Source organism: Papio anubis, chromosome 2 (assembly GCF_008728515.1).
Source record: "Papio anubis isolate 15944 chromosome 2, Panubis1.0, whole genome shotgun sequence".
NCBI lineage: Eukaryota > Metazoa > Chordata > Mammalia > Primates > Cercopithecidae > Papio > Papio anubis.
The window spans coordinates 116964019-116987168 of NC_044977.1; the positions used below are offsets into that span (position 1 = coordinate 116964019).

General features: G+C 36.2%; 1 protein-coding gene and 1 long non-coding RNA gene across 16 annotated transcripts in view; one reads left to right on the plus strand and one right to left on the minus strand.

Annotated features, from left to right (window-relative positions):
* Positions 1-23150, minus strand: part of NLGN1 (neuroligin 1) — a 901503-nt gene that overhangs the window by 306110 nt on the left and 572243 nt on the right. The window lies entirely within an intron of this gene.
* LOC108584634 overlaps positions 6392-23150 on the plus strand; it is a 31689-nt gene continuing 14930 nt past the window's right edge. Inside the window, exons 1-2 of the long non-coding RNA XR_001899948.3 lie at positions 6392-6478; positions 20423-20545. This is a non-coding gene — a long non-coding RNA (uncharacterized LOC108584634). The remainder of the gene's footprint in view (positions 6479-20422; positions 20546-23150) is intronic.

Here is a 23150-nt window from a genome sequence, read left to right on the forward strand (position 1 = left end):
ACTGGAAAAATTCCCTTTGAAAACTGGCACAAGACAGGGATGCCCTCTCTCACCACTCCTATTCAACATAGTGTTGGAAGTTCTGGCTAGGGCAATCAGGCAAGAGAAAGAAATCAAGGGTATTCAGTTAGGAAAAGAAGAAGTCAAATTGTCCCTGTTTGCAGATGACATGATTGTATATTTAGAAAACCCCATTGTCTCAGCCCAAAATCTCCTTAAGCTGATAAGCAACTTCAGCAAAGTCTCAGGATACAAAATTAATGTACAAAAATCACAAGCATTCTTATACACCAATAACAGACAAACACAGAGCCAAATCATGAATGAACTTCCATTCACAATTGCTTCAAAGAGAATAAAATACCTAGGAATCCAACTTACAAGGGATGTAAAGGACCTCTTCAAGGAGAACTACAAACCACTGCTCTGTGAAATAAAAGAGGACACAAACAAATGGAAGAACATACCATGCTCATGGATAGGAAGAATCAATATCGTGAAAATGGCCATACTGCCCAAGGTAATTTATAGATTCAATGCCATCCCCATCAAGCTACCAATGAGTTTCTTCACAGAATTGGAAAAAACTGCTTTAAAGTTCATATGGAACCAAAAAAGAGCCCGCATCTCCAAGACAATCCTAAGTCAAAAGAACAAAGCTGGAGGCATCACGCTACCTGACTTCAAACTATACTACAAGGCTACAGTAACCAAAACAGCAAGGTACTGGTACCAAAACAGAGATATAGACCAATGGAACAGAACAGAGTCCTCAGAAATAATACCACACATCTACAGCCATCTGATCTTTGACAAACCTGAGAGAAACAAGAAATGGGGAAAGGATTCCCTATTTAATAAATGGTGCTGGGAAAATTGGCTAGCCATAAGTAGAAAGCTGAAACTGGATCCTTTCCTTACTCCTTATACGAAAATTAATTCAAGATGGATTAGAGACTTAAATGTTAGACCTAATACCATAAAAATCCTAGAGGAAAACCTAGGTAGTACCATTCAGGACATAGGCATGGGCAAAGACTTCATGTCTAAAACACCAAAAGCAACGGCAGCAAAAGCCAAAATTGACAAATGGGATCTCATTAAACTAAAGAGCTTCTGCACAGCAAAAGAAACTACCATCAGAGTGAACAGGCAACCTACAGAATGGGAGAAAATTTTTGCAATCTACTCATCTGACAAAGGGCTAATATCCAGAACCTACAAAGAACTCAAACAAATTTACAAGAAAAAAACAAACAACCCCATCAAAAAGTGGGCAAAGGATATGAATAGACATTTCTCAAAAGAAGACATTCATACAGCCAACAAACACATGAAAAAATGCTCATCATCACTGGCCATCAGAGAAATGCAAATCAAAACCACAATGAGATACCATCTCACACCAGTTAGAATGGCGATCATTAAAAAGTCAGGAAACAACAGGTGCTGGAGGGGATGTGGAGAAACAGGAACACTTTTACACTGTTGGTGGGATTGTAAACTAGTTCAACCATTATGGAAAACAGTATGGCAATTCCTCAAGGATCTAGAACTAGATGTACCATATGACCCAGCCATCCCATTACTGGGTATATACCCAAAGGATTATAAATTATGCTGCTCTAAAGACACATGCACACGTATGTTTATTGCAGCACTATTCACAATAGCAAAGACTTGGAATCAACCCAAATGTCCATCAGTGACAGATTGGATTAAGAAAATGTGGCACATATACACCATGGAATACTATGCAGCCATAAAAAAGGATGAGTTTGCATCCTTTGTAGGGACATGGATGCAGCTGGAAACCATCATTCTTAGCAAACTATCACAAGAACAGAAAACCAAACACCGCATGTTCTCACTCATAGGTGGGAAATGAACAATGAAATCACTTGGACTCAGGAAGGGGAACATCACACACCGGGGCCTATCATGGGGAGGGGGGAGGGGGGAGGGGGGAGGGATTGCATTGGGAGTTATACCTGATGTAAATGACGAGTTGATGGGTGCAGCAGACCAACATGGCACAAGTATACATATGTAAGAAACCTGCACGTTATGCACATGTACCCTACAACTTAAAGTATAATAATAATAAATAAATTAAAAAATAAATAAATAAATAAATAAATAAATAAATAAATAAAAAACAAAACAAACAAACAAACAAAATATCTTCTTGTCTTTTCTGGGTCTATAAAAATGAAAGAATACATTAAAAACTAACATTACATACCCTGAGAGTGCCTTGAAACTACTCACTTACTGTTCAGCATGAAAAGTCACCACAATATCTATTTTTGGACAAAATCAACATCATACTTTAAAAAGATAAGCTTATTTTACTTATAAAAATAACTCTTTCATGGGACATTTGTGTTTGATTTTTATGGCAGTTACATCATAAATATGTGGTTTATTCTTGAATCATTTAAAAGAAAAAAAGAGCCACTGGTACATTTGTTGAATCAGACATTTCTTAGCCATGGGAGAAGGGTGGAGCAAAAAAGCCTTTCTCAATTTGTTCTTTCTGTATCTCTGCCCTAGAGTCTTGTGTGCAGCCTCAGGGCCTGAATTATGGCTATTCAGCACAACGTTTTTTTGATTTGAGTCCTGACACATTTTATTGGATCACTACCAGATTCTGAAAAATTAAATAAAGTAAAATGTAATTTAAAGGATCAGAGTTCACATAAAAATATATGTATACTTATGAATAATACACATATATTGTGTGCGTGTGCGGGTAACAATAAATCTGTTTCTTACTATGAATTGTGAGCAAAAAGGCAAATACGTTTGAAAGTCGTTATTCTAGTGAGAGTGTCTGCTGCTGATAGTCCCTATGGACAGGCAGGGAAGAGTATATAGACACACCCTAGAAAAGAGTTTCACAGAGTGTGGTTCTGAGAACCAGTATCAAAATCACATGATCTTAGGCTTTACCCAAAGTCTATTGATCAAGCATTCTGGTGCTGAGGATCTTCATTTAAACCAATTCTCCTTTGGTTTTACATGAACATCAATATATTTTGATTAAGCATCTCTGGTGTTGAGGATCTTCATGTAAAACCAAATCTCCTTTGGGAGGTTGAGGCAGGTGGATCAGCTGAGGTCAGGAGTTTGAGACCAGGTAGACTGACATAATGAAACCCCGTCTTTACTAAAAATACAAAAAATAGCCGGATGTGGTGGCTGTCACCTGTAATCCCAGCTACTCAGGAGGCTGAGGCAGGAGAATTGCTAGAACCGGAATCGCTAGAACCCAAGAGGCAGAGCCTGCAGTGAGCCAAGATTGTGCCATTGTACTCCAGTCTGGGGGACAGAGGGAGGCTCCAAACAACAACAACAACAACAACAACAAAACACCAATTCTCCAGATAATTTTCTGTCCTGATGTTTGCAGACCATTTTATTAAAGAACATCTCCATATCCTGAGAAGGGGCATCCGGAGCTTTCAGTGAGGTATGAAAGAAGAAGTATTCTTTCTCCTACTTTATACTTCCTTCTAAATCTGTGATATCCAATGTAGTAGAACAAGTCAGATATGACTCTTTAAATTTAAATTAATTAAAACTTGATAAAATTGAGAAATCTATTCCCTGGTTACACGAACCACATATCAAGTTCTCAATAGACATGTGTGGCTAGTAACATTGTATTCAACAGGGAAGATATAGAACATTTCTTTTATCACAGAAAATTTAATTTGACAGCCCTGCTCTAGAGGTTTTCAATGAATTACAAAATTTGTCACACAATGTTTTGTCATTGAATATATTCATATTAAGTGAAGAATACTAAATCACATAAAATTTCTAAAAGGTATAAAAGTCATATAGAAAATACGTTTTTATTGATGGTAAAGGTGTTTTCTATTAAATTATATCAATTATTAAGGTTTTTTAGCATTTTAAAAATCAATCTATGGGCAGAAGGAAGGGGTAAACAGGTGGCACACATAGGATTTTTATGGTAGTGAGGCTACTCCATATGATATTAGGAGGCTGGATATATGTCATACGTTTGTTGAAACTCATGGAATGTACAACACCAAAAGTGAGCCCTAATGTAAACTATGGACTTTGTGTGATAATAATGTGTCAATATCGGTTCACCAATTGTAATAAAGGTACAACTCTGTGGGAAATGTTGCTAATTGGAGAAGCTCTGCATGTATGGAGGTATATGGGAAATCTCTGTTCCTTCTGCTAAATTTTGATGTGAGTTTAAAACTTCTATAAAGTTTATTAAAATATGTTTAGAAAAAATGTTTTAATGAGAAAATGAAACACAGTCTTAAAAAGTATTTTTATATTCTAATAACCATTACAATTGTTTCTTTTAAAATATGGAATTAATATCTTTTATTAAGATAAAATATTTATGAATATGAATATTCATAACTACGCATGCACATTTCATACCAAAACAGCTGTGGGTTGTTTACTAATTTTCTCTTTAAATTATAATGACATTATCTGAAGAAGGCACATACTGCTTGAACTGCCATTATAATTATGGAATAATCAAGTTGCCAATAAACAGTTTTCAGTATACTGGCTGCATCAAATGATATTTAAAATAGATTAAGACCCTCCGAAAAATTAAACTTTAAAAAGATAGATGATTGTTAACTGGAATTGTTTTGCAAGTGATAGAGTAATATAAAATTTGCATGCTCATTTGCAAAAAAAATTTCAAATAAGTTGCAATCTTAAGTATGTTTGCACCAAACAAAATGTATTTCTTTATGAGGTACTATTGGTTTACCCTTTTGTGAATGTCTTCACTCAAGATTAGGAGAATAAAGAAAATAGTCAGCAAACAAATAATTTGTAGAGAACTTTTTGATCGAGAAAGGTACCGTAAGCAGTACATGGGGAAAATGGTGAGTTTGCCTAGCACCCTAAGTACTTGCAAATATAGAAAGTCATATAGATAATATGCTTTTATTGATTGACTATCAATAAGACTTGTCACCATGTTGGTCAAGCTGGTCTCAAACTCCTGACCTCAGGTAATCCACCTGCCTCGGCCTCCCAAAGGATAATTGGTTTTACATGAAGATCTCTGGTGTTGAGGATTTTCATGTAAAACCAATTCTCCTTTGGTTTTACATGAAGATCCTCAACACCAGAGATGCTTGATCAATAGATTTTGGGTAAAGCCTAAGACTATCCTAATCACCCAACAGAGTATGGTGTGATAATCTCTGTTGATTGTCTATTTAACAGCCATTCCCACTTCTTGCTTACTAGGGCAACAACATCCTCCATCCCCACCCAAGACAATGTGCCTAGCTGCTGAGGATGGATCATGATTATTCTGAGCCAATACGCCAATCTTATTCTTCTCGGCCAGTAATTTTTCCATAAGTGAGCTGGTGATCCAGGTATACCCAAAGAGAAGTAAACTGCAAGGAAGAGCTTGGGCAAGGTAGAGTGCAAAAATGGCTCTGATAAGAGAGTGCTCCGAGATGAGAGAGGCTTTTTATCCCTTCCCTCCCTTCTTGGTTTGTGTGTTGTTTTCTGAGGACGTAAAGCTATGACAGTCATGAACTCCGAAGCCAAAATGCTGAGCATGGGGAAAAGGAAGGGTGGGAGGAGAAGGTCTTTGATTACATAATTAAGCTACTTGCTGCACCTGCCGTAAGACTGCAAACCATGGGTCTTCTTTGTAAATGTACTTTTATTTTAAGCTACTGTGAATAAGATTTTCTATTATTTTTAGTTGAACACCATCTAACTATTATAGTGAGTGAAATCAGAGATTTACAAAGTCATATTAACATTACAGGAGACTCCTAGATTGGACTATACCTTGATTCATTGCACCATCAGAATTTTTTTAAATATGTTAATCCTAAAGGAGGCTTCTCAGACGTGGAAGTATAGAAAAAGAAACATCAGAAATAAAAATAAACCCTGACTTTCCACATTCAAGTGCTGCCCACGGGAGAGGACATTTTGGCCAAAGATTTGAAGTATTATTATTCTGTGGTCAAAGCTATCTTTATAGTAGACAAGAGTTTTTCAAGGTCCCTTAGCTGAGGATTACTTCTTTTTAAAAAACTGACTTAGATTGTTCTGAGTACAAGCATGCGATTTCCCATGTAGATTTGCCCAACGGTAAGGAATGTGTAAGTCACGCTGATGCTGTTTTATCAGTTGATGTGACCGTTAAGTTTCTCATTCAGAGATAACAACTGCCTTATCCCTTGAGCTCTGTGGGTTTAGTTACTGAATAACAACCTTGAGAGATGTGACAGAATGAAATTAGCTGAGGCAAAGTCTGGTGAATTTACCAAATTAAGTGCCAACTCATCAAAATTATTCTCAATCTGCTAGCTGTTCTCTCCCACCTTATCTTTCCTTCAGCCTCCTAAGTGTGTAAAACAAAAGTGGATTGGGCAACAGAGAAAGAGAGAACAAGGTTGAGAGGGGATTAAATAATATCACAATGATGGTAAGTAGAGATGGCAGGGAGGTTGATAAGGTGTTTAGGAGAGAGTAGTGGTATTAAAGGCAAGAAGAATAAGAGGTGTACATTTAATAAGAAACTTAAAGTAGGATCAATGAGTTCAACTGAAGAAAGTACTAGATAAAAATTATTTGGAGATTAAAAACATAACTATTTGTGTATGGAATTCTGGGAAGTTAAACATGGAGCAAAAAAAGTAGAAGAGAAAAGGTTAATTTCTGCCTGCATAGCTATTCTTCCAGGAGGCATTATTAATAATTCTTGGGACAAATAGTATACCTTAGAAGTCATGATAGGCAGCCTTGTGCTTAAAAAGTAAGGCCTTGCCACCCTAGTTACTCCTGTTAAGGTCTGAGCAACCTGCTATTTTCCTTCATTCATCCTGAAATGGACTAAAAGTAGTGGCTATAGGAAACCCTTAAAAGAATCCGATTATTAATAAAGGATTGGTGATGACATAAACATAGTAGAAGAAAGAATGAAAAACTTTGTACCTTCATCTATTTTGATAGAATGAACTTGTATCTAACACACACAAAACCTGGATCTATACAAAGAAAAAGCATTTAAACAAGGGTCTGTTTTTGGTTGTAACTTTTCTTATATAGAGACAAGTAAAATGACTTTAGGCCCAGATTCTAGTCCCCTGACTAGGGCTATTAGATTATAGACAGATTGTATTTCATGGACTTGTTCTTGTTTACTCTGGCCTTTGTGTCTCCAGATACATTATATATTTGAAAACTAAATAAGAAATGCACTCCTGTATGAGAAGCTACATTTTAAAAGTGGGCATATTCCATAATTGAGAATCTTTTTATTTTGGGTGATAGAAAAAGGGTGAGTTTTCCCAAAATGTAGCTATGCATCTTTATATTGTTCAAGTAATATGATCAGAGTGCCAAACTACCGGCTTTGATAAAATGAGAATACACTTTAACGTATTACCATTGATAAGGAAAGGCATTTGGAATATTTGACAGTAAAGACATGACTACAATTGACAATTTCATTAGTTGTCAATACAAGTGAGAATTCAGAATTAAGACCTCCCTTACTGAAAAATGCCAAAAAGAATTAAGTCATTTGCTAAGTCCAACTGAACCACAGTATGGCATATTCTCAATACAACTAAAAGTAACTACAGGGTAGAACTGGGTTTAGGCATTGCCTTTGCACAGTTTCAGAAGGGTACCGAGTGACTTTTATTGGTGAAAATGAAGTTAATCATGATAATTGTGGTGTGTAGATGATGATATTATTATTCTATGGTAAGCTGGATTGAAAGAGATAGAAAGAAACTATAAACAGAGAAAACAAAAAAGTGGCTCTAATTTTCACAAAGTTTTGAATTCAAGCCTTATTATTTTTCATATTATAATTATTTTCAGATTTTTGTCAACCCTCTTATATTGAGATTAGTGCTAAAGAGAAGTTAAACATGGGCAATGAATTCCTTTTCTAGCTGCAAAACATAAATGGTGACCTAATTTTCCCTGTTCGTAACATTCTCACAGTTGATTTCCTCAGATCTGGATTTCTTGAGTCAATAACAGAGCCAAAGTGAATTTGAAATAACATCTGAACTAATTAGTGACAAGAACAATTTGACTCTTCTCTTTGTTACAAGTGCCATTTTAAAGCTCTGACCTCTTAGTGTTAGGCTGAAGAGGTATAAATTGCATTAGACTGGTCCTCAAAGAACAGTGGTAATGGTAGCAGTAATTTCAGGGAAGATTCACTTCAAGTTTTCTGTATTACCTGCTTTTAACATCCACTTTAAAAATCTAGGCAGTTTTGCCCAAAATGTTGTCTCATCAACCTTACAGGGCTGTACAAAGTGGGTTTCAAAGTAATTTATTGCCTTTTATCTTTCCAAATATTTGTAATTTCTTCCAATCTCTGCTTAGTATGACTGAAACAAAATACACTAGAACAGTAAAGGAAGATTCACCAAAATGTTATTAAGAAATCTGCTCCAAGACTTGAGCTAAACCAGCTACTCTAGGGCACAAGAACTAAATAAAGTGGTCTGAGGAAGATTGTTCACTGTCCTGCTCTGTCGTGTCCCAAGACTACTCAAACATTTGGTAGTCTGGAAGGAGGAATTTAGCTGGCAATTGGATAGATTTCTATATAGGTCCCAAAGACTTGATTCTAGCATCTAGACTGTATTCATTTGCTAGGGCTGCTGAAACAAAGCACCTGAAGTGGGCAGCCTAAAGAACAGAAATTCATTATCTCACATTTGTGGAAGTTAGAAGTGTGAAATTACGGTGTTGGTAAGTAAGGTTGATTCCTTCTTGGTCATCTTCTTCCTGTATATCTTTATATTATCTTCCCTTGGTGCATGTCTGTCTTGGTGTCAAAATTTCCCCCACCCTTTTTATTTATTATTTATTTATTATTTTTTTGAGACGGAGTATTGCTCTGTTACCCAGGTTGGAGTGCAGTGGCCTAATCTTGGCTCACTGCAACCTCTGCCTCCCGGGTTCAAGCAATTCTCCTCCCTCTCAGCCTCCTGAGTAGCTGGGATTACAGGCACGCACCACCATGCCCATGTAATTTTTGTATTTTTGGTAGAGACAGGGTTTCACCATGTTGGTCAGCCTTGTCTCAAACTCCTGACCTCGTGATCTGCCCACCTCGACCTCCTAAAGTGTTGGCATTACAGGCATGAGCCACCGTGTCCAGCCCAAATTTCCCCCTTTTTATATGAACACCAGCCATATTGGATTATGGATCCACTCTACTCCAGTATGACTTCATCTAGACTTGACTAATTACATCTGCAATGACTCTATTTCCAAATAAAGTCACACATTGAAGTACTGGGGATTAGGATTACAACATGTGAGTCTTAAGGGAACCATAATTCAAACCACAGCAGCCCTTAATAGTTTCTTTCTTCCTTTCCCCTTTCCCCTTTCCCCTTTCCCCTCCTTTCCTTTCCTTTCCTTTCCTTTTCCTTTTCCTTTTCCTTTTCCTTTTCCTTTTCCTTTTCTTTCCTTTTCATTGTTTTTGTTTTTGAGATGGAGTCTCTCTCTGTTGCCCAGGCTGGAGTTCAGTGGTACCATCTCAGCTCACTGCAACCTCTACCTTCCAGGTTCAAGCGATTCTCCTGCCTCAGCCTCCAGAGTACCTAGTATTACAGGCACGCACCACCAAGCCCAGCTAATTTTTATATTTTTAGTAGAGGCGGGGTTTCGCCATGTTGGCCATGCAGTTCTTGAACTCCTGACCTCAAGTGATCCACCCACCTGGGCCTCCCAATGTGCTGGGATTACAGGCATGAACCACCGCACCCACGCAATAGTTTCTTTTTAAAAAATACTTTATTACAAAATGTATGACTTCAGGGGTACATGAACTTTCTGGCGCAGAGTTATTTAAATCACCTCATGTATGACAATATTGTGCCAGTGATGGTCAAAGAAAAGCTTTTAAAATTCCTTGTATTGTTTACTCAATGCATATTTTCTATAGACAAAAACCAAAATGCTTTCTGTTAGTCTATCTCCTGGCACTAGATTGGGTTCCTGCTACCAAGATAAAAGTTCTCTTGGCCTGAATCCCTTAGTCTTTGCATAGCTTTTTAGATGTAGGACTTGCCTGGATGGAGTGAGAAGGTGGTAGGTACAGGTTCTAATGAAAAGGGGTTGATCTCACACAGAATGACTCCAAGCCTAGGGAATGCTGACCAGTGATTTCAGCATTGAAAGCAAAAAGGTTCAAATTGTCATAAGTCTCTATTTCACAAATAGAGCCGTGAATAAGACAGAGAAATGTTATTGTGCTAGTGGAGTTTCAAATTGCCATAATTCTCTATTTTGCAGATGTGAAGCCAGCCCCATGGGGATTACAGAGCTTCTAGAGTAGAATAGATAGCAAACATCCTTGAAATTTGGGACCAGGCAATTTTTTTTTTTTTTTTTTTTTTTTTTTTTGAGACAGTCTCCCTCTGTTGCTCAGGCTGGAATGCAGTGGTGCTATCTCAGCTCACTGCAACCTCCACCTCCTGGGTTCTAGTGATGCTCTTGCCTCAGCCTCCCGAGTAGCTGGGACTACAGGCACATGCCACCATGCCTGGCTAGTATTTGTATTTTTAATAGAGACAGGGTTTCACCATATTGGCCAGGTTGGTCTCGAACTCCTGACGTTGTGACCAACCTGCCTCAGCCTCCCAAAGTGCTGGGATTATGGGTGTGAGCCACCACCCCCAGCTGGCACCAGGCAATTTTTAACCCTAAGAACCACAAGATATAGCATTGAGATAATCTAGTTCAGCACTTCTCATGCTGAATTTTGTGGAATGCTACTGCATAGTTTGTACAGGGTAAAACAAATGCTGTGATTAGATAAGTTTGATAAATGTTGGGTTAAATAAGTGTGAACAAATTTATTTCCTGGAGGATTGTTAGTATTTTAGCACTGCAAATATGTATTGTGAATCTCCAAGTGAGAAAGAGACATAGTAATTTGAATCTCCAAGAGAGAGACATAATAATTTGAATTTTTGGACCATATGAGCTTTTGAAATATCTTGCATTATTTCTAGGGAGTCAATATTTAGGTCTCAATGAATTAGCATTTTGTAGAACCTAGTATGGGAAATATTAATCTAGTCTCGTTCTCTTATTTTAGATATGCAAATATGTAGGCCCCTAGAAGTAAAGCATCTCAACAAAACCCTGAAGTCCATAATCTTTGATTGTTTGGCCTAAGAAAAATACATAGTAAGATGCAGAAGCAGGAGCCAAAGCTATAGTCCCCATCCCAGCTCAGCAAACTTTCACACTGCCACAGGGTTTCTTGATGTAACTAAGTACTCTTGGAGGTTTAGGTTAGATTCATTTGCCTCGGAGAAGAGCCACTTAACCAGATAATTAAAATCACCTGGGGCATCACATTGTTTTGTTTTTAATTGAGAAACATATGCTAGTCATCCTGAGACATCCTCTAGTCCTGTGGTGCCAAATTTGAGGGCATGTGACAGCCACCTGAATTTTTGTTTAAAAATTCAGTTAGTTAATCCACAAGTATGTATTGGAGTGCCTTCTGCAAATACAGCAGTGAATAAGACAGAGAAAAGTAATTGTGCTAGTGGAGTTTCAATTTTAGTAAAAAGTGACAGACACTAAACGTTAAAACTAAAACATATTGATGTGATAGAAAATGTTATGGTGAGGATGGGGGTTGCGTTAGCTTGGAGAGTCAACGAAGTCTGGTCTGTGGAGGTGGCACTTGAACTGAGGCCTGAACGAGGGGAACCATTCATGAGAAAGTTGGAAAATAAGAGATCCAGGCAAAGGAAGAGATGTGCATGGCTTTCTAATGGAGACATACTTGGCACGAGTCAGAGACTAAAAGAGGCTGGAGCATAAGGATCAAGGAGTAGGTAGAGAGACAAGCACTGAGGTTAGGTTCCTGGAATCCAGCCCCAGAGACTGTGATTCAGTAGGTCTGGGATGGACTCAGGAATCTGCCTTTCAAACAAGAATCCACATGTTTCTGATTCAGGATGGAAAAAGTTTAAGGAAATTCTGCACGAATCCTTTGGGTGTCTGCCGGACTCAACCAGAAGCATTTCCTGAGCACAGTGAGATCAGTACTCCTTCACTTACAGTCCATATATCCAACTCAATAACTGACTTGGGAAAATTAAAGAAAAGGAGTATCCTGGAGTTATGCTATCTGCAAATAATTACAAGTTACTTCTAGCTTATGGCATTTGACATTTGGCATTGACTAGTACATGGCAATTGACAATGCCCAACTAAAACTAAGTAATGTGCTGCCCTTCAAATATGAAGGTGAACTAAAAGAAAATTAACAATATTTATGAGAAACATGATAACTTACCCAAAATAGTGAGAAAAAAACAGAATAACTTGAAAACTTGTATTTTAAAACTTAATTATTCTATATTAGCATTTTTTCCTTGAGAGAAAAAGAATAAAATGGAATAAAAATGTTTTTATAAGAAAAAATGTGGAACTCTATCATACTAATTCTGTCTATGATCTTTAGATGACTATCCACATTCTACCCATTTGTCTAATGACTGATACCTTTTCTAAGATAGGGACCTGGGTATGGAGATGCATCATGTTGGCACACAACAAAGAAAACTTTTTTCGCCACAAGGGAATGTAACACAAGACCCTAAATTGGGGCCTTATATGTTTTATGGTAAACTGCAATCAAAAAGCACTTAAATGTTTCTGGTACATGTCTGCATTGTCTTCACTGAAACTCACAGCAGCAGCAATAGAAAGGAAAACTGGATCAACCTAACCAATATGACAAGAAGTTTGACTCAGAAATTGATACAGAGTGTATCTAGCTGTGACCATCAATGCATTCACTGCTTTTCATTCTTAAACTTTTATATTCTCCAGAATGATCAATAATCCTTTACCTTATAGAGTTAACTGCCCTTATTCTAAATTTACTATGTCCATGATATACTCTGGCTCCTTATCTAGGAGGTCTATATTTCTATGGACCAAGCATTTAATAATACATGGTAGAGTTAGAATGCTAGAGAAGCTAAGAGAATTTCATTATTTTCTCCTGTTTTTTAATCAGCCTTATTCTTTCTCTTTGTCTCAAGAAAAAGCAAATATGTAAAAATTAAATATTAAAATATAAATTATCCAATTACTTTTATATCTGTTATTTTAGATAAAGCTTCCTGGTATGTTTCTCAACAGAATTAAATATTTTCTTTTTATCCTCAGAAACAAAAGTGCCTCTGTCCTGGAGTTAATATTTACACCAAACCAAAGAAAGGCACATATTAATGGTTAGAATAAAGCTGATGGTTAGAGACCTAAGTTCTAGCCGTAGTCATTTCATCTTCTATTCATAAGACCATACAAAATATCAATTAATGCTGTGGCATCTTAGTTTCCTTACTCATAAATTAAGGATACTAATAGGTTTTCTATTCCTCAAATGTTTGAGTTGAATATCAAAATAGATTTTTTTCAAATGTGACAGCTAGTATACTTCAAAAATCATAAATATAATATAAAAATATCAGCTGTTAAAATCATTTCACTTGAAGAAAAAATAAAGCAGCTTGGAAGTTGATTGCTAGATTATGACACTCATATGCATATTACTTAAGTTAGGCAGCGTATATTAAAAAGAAAATGAAAATTAGTAAAATGAATTTTTAAATGGTAAAGTATAAATATGTGTGTTATTGTTAGAAATATGATTATATGTAAGAAAATATACTTGGTATGATGATGAATATGAAGAGTTGTACTACACAGAGAGGAAACACTATTATATAGGTATAAGATATTTCTCTATACACATATATAAAAATACAGCCCCAGCAAAATTAAACAGCATATCACAACATGGCCTTACATAGCAATACAAGAAACAGAAGACATATTCAGCCAATACTATTAAACAAAAATGTAATGTACCAGATAAAATGAGATCCCTGCTTTAATGTAATATAGAAATAGTTGGAGTTATGTGTTACACCAGTGATACCTGTGAGCCATGACCTCAACTCTTCCAGCACTTTGAGCTAAACCAACTTCATACGGAAATTTATTTGGTCAATATTCTTACTAAAGATTTTACCAGTCTATGTTTTATTTCTGCTGTGAAACCACCCAAATATTATCAATTCCAAAATTTGGTGAATCTACAGGCAGATGAGAAAAATAAAATAAAACCAGTATCCTGGGTTGGCGGATAATCTAAATCAACAAATAGCCGAATATTGTTAAGCACAATGTTTAAATATTTTATATGTAGTCCTCACACAACTGTCATACTGTTGTTATTCTTATTCCCACATGAGGAAGCTCAGAGGATTATGTCACCAGGAGGACAATTAGAGAGGCAGAGTTGGTTTTCAAATCGTTTCTCGTGACTCCAATGCCCACAGCTTCAGCTACTAATGTATTCCGACATATAGCTGTAATTAGGATTTGGTATAAATTTATGTAAGAAAATATTTTATGTAGAATTGTATGTAATAAAAATAACTGAACTAAAATAATTGGGAAAGTCTGGACTGAAAAAATATGGATCAAAGGATCAAATTGCAAAGTATTAATTTCTCTAAAAGATAAGTGAAATGGATAAGATATAACTAATATTCCTCAAAATCTAAATGGGTCAATCAAAGTACTCAAATTTTGGAGGATTAGTCACATGAGTTTGAAATAATTTCCACCCTTGCCATTCCATATATATTAAATTAAAAATTTTTATACCTGATGCTGACAAAGATAAGTTTGAAGCACTGATATTGTGTCATTATACAATCTTTTTTGAAAGCATATCAACTTTCATGTTAATGTCTTTTATCTTTTGATTGGTAATCCCAACCATAGGTATGTATCCTAAGGAAACAATCCAAAAAGAAATAACTATATTCCCAAAGATGTTCATTAAACTATTATATTGAGGAAAAAATAGAAATAAACTAAATGTCAAACAAAAGGGGAATGGCTGTGTACATTACCATGCATCAACCCAGTGACATTTTGTGCAGTCATTAAAAATGATAGACATAAAAGACTATATAGCAACGTGGAATAATTTTACAATTTAATGAAGAGTGAAATAAGCTGTAATATTTTATATATACTATGATTAAATGATAGAAAATATGAATGAAACCTGAAAATAACATGAAGTAAAGTTAAAAAGAACATACATTAAGATAATGTTAGTTTTGTCCAGTGTATACATTTTTTACTTTCTATTTAATACATAATATTTTTAATGAGGAGTTTATATGTTAATGCTTTAGAATAATTTTTCAAATTTATTTTTCAGTGATTTAAATGTATCCAAGAGGCATAACTGCCTGGTACAACCCAGTGTATTTGTATTGAGTAAGTTGATTTAAACAAGGGGCAACACCTTGCTACTTCTAAAACTTCAGGTCCTTAATACGTCATACTTCAATCCAGAAGATGAGATGTAAGCAAATGCGTGCTACTGCTACCACTTGGGAGCTGAAGATTAATCACAGGGATATAAATACAGTTATTGATAAGGTGCCACATGGAAAACTTTACCTCAATCCATTGAACATGTTGAGTATTCTTATATTTAAAATGCTTTGGTAGGCTCAAAGAGATGCTCTAGGGGCTCATAATCTACTCATCTAGACAGATACATGAGCAGTCAGTAACAGGATATGGTGATAGGACTAGTATAGTGACACAAAAGTACTATGGATGTATAGGAAAACAATGTGTCCCTCCAGTAGCAACCTTCAGAATACTCCCAGTTCCATGGTAATCTCAAAAAATTCTGCAATGTGTACCGGGCTTAGCATATGCTATTAATGTTATAACAGATCATACTTTACATACTGGCGCTCGATTACACTAACCATAGCTGTTGTTAATCTCATTGGTGTCTTCACATTGTCACTTCTTTTTACCTCTTACTCATTTGCCATTCTTATCCTCACATCTTTTCTCTTCAATCTAGAGTCTATCAGCTATTATTTTAACAAACTCTCAGGCTTAATAATCCTCTTACTTGCACCTTGTGCTCACCTTGTAAAACATGTACTCTAAATTTCATTCTTTCCCATTTATTAATACTTCTTTTATTTTATGTATCTTTAATATTTACCTGTTTCTTGGATTATTCCTGTCATTCTTTTACATGCCTGGTGTTTCTCATCAAACAAAGTCATCTCTTGCTATCCCACTTTTTCCTTTAGCTATTGCTCTATCTATTTCTCTTTATAATCTGTTCTTCTGGGAGAGTTATCTACATTGCTAAAAAAGCCCTCCACAGTTCTTGTTTCACCATTCACTCCTCAATTTACTCTAATGTGACTTAATCCCCCTTTCCATTACTTGCCTCCTTTGTCCTTAGTATATCAATGAAACAGTTTCAGACAAGATCACCAATGTCCTCAGCTGCTCATTAATATAGATATTTTATTCATTCTTGATTCATTTTTTCTTTTTTGAGACAGAATCTTACTCTGTCACCCAGGCTGGAGTGTGGTGGCATGATATTGGCTCGCTGCAACCTCTGTCTCCAGGGTTCAAGTGATTCTTGTGCCTCTGCCTCCCAAGTAGGTGGGATTACAGATGTCCGCCACCACAAGTGACTACTTTTTTTTTTTTTAAATTAGAGATGTGGTTTCACCATATTGACCAGTATGCTCTCGAACTTCTGACCTCAAGTGGTTCACCTGCCTATGTCTCTCAAAGTGCTGGGATTACAAGCATGAGCCACCATGCCTGGCCTCATTTTACTCAATTCTCAGGAATATTTGACAAAGGTTGACCACTGCTTTCTTGAATGCTTTTCTTCCCTTGGCTTTAATGACATCACATTCTTTTGATTTTTCTTCTTCCTGACTGCTACTTTTGGTCCTTATTAATTGACTGTACCATGTGGACCCACTCCTTAAATACTGAAGTCTCTCAATTCTAGACGCTAAGCCCCCTTAACTTTCTTTGTATGTTTTTATAGGTATTTCCATGAACATTCATGACTTCATTTGCCAGTTTCTTTAATTTTATCTATGTACTCAACATCTGCACTTGGATCTTCACATATCTTGCAAACTTAGCATGCCCATAACTAAACTAAAAATGTCCCTCCTAAACTGCTCTTTCTCTGTATTATTCATCCAGTGATTACACCAATATATAATTATATAATCACTTATCTCCCATCCAATCTATCACAAGTAAAGACAGAGCCAATGCCAAAGGAGGCAGAAGGGAAGAGACATTTGGTCCTTAGTGGCATTGTCTGATGAAGGCTTAAATGAAGTCAGACTGATGCTAGACATTACTATTCCCTGAATCAATAAAAACCATTTATTTGTTCCTTGTAAAACAATGTAGTCATGACCTATTATCTTTTCCTTATCTCTCATAAACATTGACAAAATTGATATTTTCTCTTCCCTTGGCTTCAAGGCAATTCTCTCCTGGTTTTCCTGTTGTTACCTTGCCTCTCCCTACTACTCTATTGCCATTCTCATTCCCCTTCAAGCCACAAAATGTTGACATTCCTCTAAGGTTGCTACTCAGCATTCTCTCCTTTTCTCATTTGACGTTTTCTCCCAAAGTGATCTCATCCATGCTCACAGATTCAATTATCATCTAGTCACAACTGATTCATACAGTTATATCTCTAGGCCATAATACTCTTTTGAGTTCCAAAGTTGTTTAACCAACTGCCTACTTTACAGCTCATCTTGGGTATCTTACATGCATCTCCAACTTAACATGGTCCAATCTGAATACATGATTTTCCTTCCCTTGCTCTCCCAGAGTTTGGGCTTTGTCCATAATTTTTTTTCTACGTCAATAAATAGCACCACTAGACCTCCAGGAACACAATCCAGCTTGTTGAAGTCATCCTTGGAACCTCTATCTTCTAATATAAAGATTAATTCCTCCCTAAAATCTTCAGTGATGGCCGGGCGCGGTGGCTCAAGCCTGTAATCCCAGCACTTTGGGAGGCCGAGACGGGTGGATCACGAGGTCAGGAGATCGAGACCATCCTGGCGAACACGGTGAAACCCCGTCTCTACTAAAAAGTACAAAAAACTAGCCGGGTGAGGTGGCGGGCGCCTGTAGTCTCAGCTACTCGGGAGGCTGAGGCAGGAGAATGGCGTAAACCCGGGAGGCGGAGCTTGCAGTGAGCTGAGATCCGGCCACTGCACTCCAGCCTGGACGACAGAGAGAGACTCCGTCTAAAAAAAAAAAAAAAAAAAAAAAAAAAAAAATCTTCCGTGACTACCAATTTCTTCGGGGCTTAAGACACTTCTTAATGTATTATACATGATCCTGCAGATTCCAATTTCTACCTGTTTTGTCAACTCAGATAAAGCTCCCCTTCACTTTTTGTACTCTACCTACCGTTACACTTGTCTTTTGTCTACCCTTCACCATGATCCTTCACATATTACAGAGTTTATGCACGTGCCCTTCCCCCATCTCCACTCTCATTTAAGACATGCTTCCCCCTCCTATTTGCTTAACTGCCATCTGGTCATATTACGGATTTCAACTGAAATGTTACTTTCTCAGAGAAAGCTTTTCTGACCTACTTGGCAATGTCAAATATTCCTATCATAGGTTCACACAGGATGAATATCTTTCTATTGTAGCATTTGTCACAGTTGCAATAGTGTGTGTGTGTGTGTATGTGTGTTTGTGTGTGTATTGGTTTTCCTCCACTTCAGTAGTCCGTAAACTCTTTTATAAAGGAAGTACTTTGACTATTTGCTCACAATTCTGTCTGCCATACTTAGCATTGTGCCTGGCACATGGTAGGCATTCATATTTGTAAAATGAAATAATGCATGAAAAATGAATGAGTAAATTTTTTTTCTGTAGTGCTTAAAAGGTTGAGTTTGAACCTAGATACAAGTCAGTGAAGTGAAAATATGCACACTGAGTAAATTGGCAAGTGGCTAAAAATATCAAATTATTAAGAGGTTAGAAAAGTATCTAGGAGGAAAGATGGATAGACCTGCCAATGTTTGCTTGAGGAAATGACAGCTAAGAAACATGAAAGGTCATAGACTCCTTAAGGGCAGATACCAGGGAAAGAATCATTGGCTTGTAGAATCATGCTCTTCAATACAGCTGAGAAAAACAAAATGAAATAAAGACAATCAGAGAAATAAGCTCATGGTAAGACACATTTATTCATGGTAGTTAATCAGCAAAAATAATAACTAGAACTTGTAAACACTTAGGGGAAAAATGCTGATTGAGAACCAGAAAATCTGGGTTTCAGTTCCAGCTCTACTATTACCTCCAGCTTGATTGGTCAAATCACTAAAATATGCTGACCCACATCTTCATCAGTACATTGTCTGTAATAGCTCCAAAATTCTGATCCTGGTACTCCAAAAGAGTTTTACATGCAATTAGGCTATTAGCTACCCAAAACTAGGGACCATAGTACATTCATTGTTATGCTCCCCAGGGTCTAGAACGGAATCTTGTGGAATCTCATACTTAGCTAGTCTGTGTTGTTAAGCCTGTAGAATAATTTATCCTATAGCCAATACTTAAGAATACCTTGGGTCAATAAATATCTTATAAGAGTATATGCAAAATTTTGTAGTGTAGTTTAAATGGGCATTTTTCAGGAAAGGAGGAGAGCAATACATTTTGCAATATAGTTTAATAACACAATAAAAACCCGAATGTAGAGTTGTGGAATATTTATGTTATCTTCACAACTCCAATTGTACAGAGCGCATATCACTCAGCTGGAATTATTCTGATTTATAATCACCTAGCCCACTTTGTATAGTAAATAAATAGTCAGTTAGTAAATGTATATTGCAGATCTACCAACGCTGTATTAGGTGCTGAGGATACAGCAATGGTAATCAGATTTAGAAACATTAGTGAACAAGATATATGACTGCCCTCAAGAAACTTCATTTCTAGTGGAAAGAAACTAAATAATCTCACACATGAGAAAATCAATCCTACAATAACATGAACAAAAAATGCCACCAAAAATATGATAAAGGACAATGAATGGAGCAAGAAAATGATAATGTGGGAGGGAGTTGGTAGGGTGCTCAGTGAAGACCTGGGCATTCTTGGTCTGAGTAAAAAATGCACTACAAGAGGAACTGGAAAGTATTATCTCAAGATAATATCTCACATAGGCCATGCAATCTTGGGTAATGTCACATGCCCTGTCTGAATCTCAATTTTCTCATCTTTTAAAAGAGATTCTATACTCATCTTTATATACTTCAAAGAACTATTACGCTTTGAAGTTTTAGTATTAAGGTATTCACTTTCCTTGAAAATCAATTGCATTTTTGTTCTGTGATCAATATTATCTTTTGGTTTGCACAGCACCAAACTGTCAACTTTTTCTGATATAATAATTCTTGTCTTGTCATTCTCTCCTTCGCAGAGCTCCCTTCCCCAATCAACCACTCTTCATTGATCGGAAAGGGAGGTGGCAGATAGGAGTGAAGGGCAACAAGGAGAGATCTGGAAGAGATCCCCAGTGTTGAGACTACCCAAAAACACCCAGGTAAACTCACTCCCTATTTTCCCTGAACCCCCAAATTGGTGATACATAAACTAGATTGCCTTTAGCCCAAGGCATCCAAGAAGAGACAATTAATTTACCTAAAGACAGCTGTAAGTGTAAATGTGCACATCTTACTATAGTGGTTCCAATCCATTTCCATGATGCTGACACCGCCACAGACCCCAGCCCTAGAAACATGTGAACACAATTAAGCCAATTTTCTCTCTGTCTCTAGACTGGTGGGTCCTTGGGTCATTACTATATTTTGAACTCATTGAACCTAGTAATAAATATTCAGGGTGGCATGTGAGAAAAGGGTTATTGGCTCTTGAATCAAAGTAATACTTGAAAGCCTAATATTTATGATTTATGACTCATGGCTTTACTTCTAGTTTCATCCATCTAGGAAATAAGACAATAAGACTATAAAATCAAATATATGCTTTCAATTATAAAGACGATATGCTGGGACTGACAAAACAGAAAATAGGGCTCACTGTAAGGAGTATTGTAAAGCAAAACATTCCTATCTTTGCCAAAATATGTAACAAATTCTTCAAACTTAAAAGACTCATGAAGGAATCTTAAAGCTTTCTTTGAAGCCCCCCCTGAAAGTAATCACTTCTTCCTTTTAATCATTCAAATATTTTATTCATATGTTTCTAAAAAGCTTTTCTACCTCTTCCCACCTTAAATCACAAATTTTTAAAAAACATATTTTAGTTCTCTACTAGACTAAAATACTAAAGGTCAGCATTTGTGACTGTTTTACCTTTACTTTTTTTTCTCTTTGGAGACTTGTATATAGTAAGTGCTTAATAATTGTTTGTCAGATGAATGAATGAGTCGAAGTTCAAGGACTTATTTAAGTAAATGTGTGTTATAAAAATACCAATGTAGTATGAAGAATCCTAAAATAAATGTTTCTTAAGCAATGTTTAAAAAACATGTATGAGAATTTCCTTTTTCAAAAATTCAATTACTACTCCAGAATACCAAAACCTTTTTTTTTTTTTTTTTTAGGAATGAAGTAAATCTTTCATCAAATACCCTCCTAAAACTTTACAGTTTTATCTTTCAGCCTTACTTAATCCTAAATGCACAATAAGACTTTTATTAACTCTAATTGCTCTTTGATCAGACTTTTGATTATTTATCCTGAGGCTACATTGTAGATTTCAAGTTGTTCTGCACAGTTGTAATTACCATATGTTTTCATTAATCTAATTCTGTTAGCTGGCTGTTTACTGAGCAGTCTTAGTGTCAATCAATTATCCTGCTAGCCCATGCATCAAAGCAATTACAACAGGGTTTAGTTCTCAAGGTGTAGTCATTAGGGTATTTTATTACATATTTTCAGCCTATTAGGGTGTAACCAGAAAAACACAAATAGTATACTTTTGAATGTGGTTTTATCAGTAATAATAAGCAAAAAACTACTGGGGACTCATCTATGTAGCCAACATTATTACTATCAAATTATTTGGGTCTTGGAAAATATCATTAAATACTTTAAAAATGAAGCCATATAGATCTAAGTAAATGAAAATATAATCAATTTAATTAGACATTTCTTTCAAATGCACTGGAAACCAGATTCTCTAGATACCACAGAATTTGTCTTTTACCAGGCTACTATATTTGATATGGCTTCCTAGCATTATTTCTCAAAGAAACATTTAAAGTGTTTCCAAAAAACAAAAACCAAAATTTTATTCCCCAAAAATTTGTTATCATATATTTATTTGAAACTCCTACAGAACTTGACTAATTCAATATGCATTTCCCTGCACACATTACTTTGCTTCTTGGTTTATTCTTCCTCCTTTCCTCCATTTCTTTCATCAAAGTAGCCTTATGCTGCTGAAGATGGTGCAGAAAAAGAAAAAGACAACAGGAGTCCCGGATGGGCAGGCTTGTGGCAAGGGACTAAAACAAAGAGTCTTGGCTACTAAGGGGTAAATTGTCACAAAGTACATACAGACTAATCAGAACTACCATTGTCTTATATGTATACTTAGAAATTTATTCCATTTTTCCACAATGATAATACACATTTGTTAATTATTATTTCAATATGGTAGAGATTCTAAAGACTTCCAGCACATTGAGTAATATAGACTTTACAAAAATACTATGAGTATGTTATTGCTAGGTATCCTCATTTTACAGATGAAGAAACTGAGACAAGGAGTGGTTAAATATTAGTAATTTGCAAAAGACCATAAGTGGCAGTGCTGTGATTTAAACACAGAACGCGTGCTTTAAATCACTAAACTCTTACAGTGGTTCTTAGACTCTACAGTGTGCAGGAGAATCATCAGGAGGGCTTGTTAAAATACAGATTGTTGGGCTCCACCCCTAGAGTTTCTGATTCAGGAAGTCTGGTTGAGACTTAAGGAGTTGGATTTATAACAATTTCGCAGGGGATGTCTGAGGACCACACTTTGAGCACCACTACTCTGTTTCATTCTAAACCTCTCTCAATTTTTAATCTTCCAATCTAATCACTGCCTCACCAGGACTGTTAACTCACAGAAGGGAAGCTCATCAATTCCCAGAAAAAATAAGGCTCATCAAGTCAAATTTCTCCTCATTTATTTCT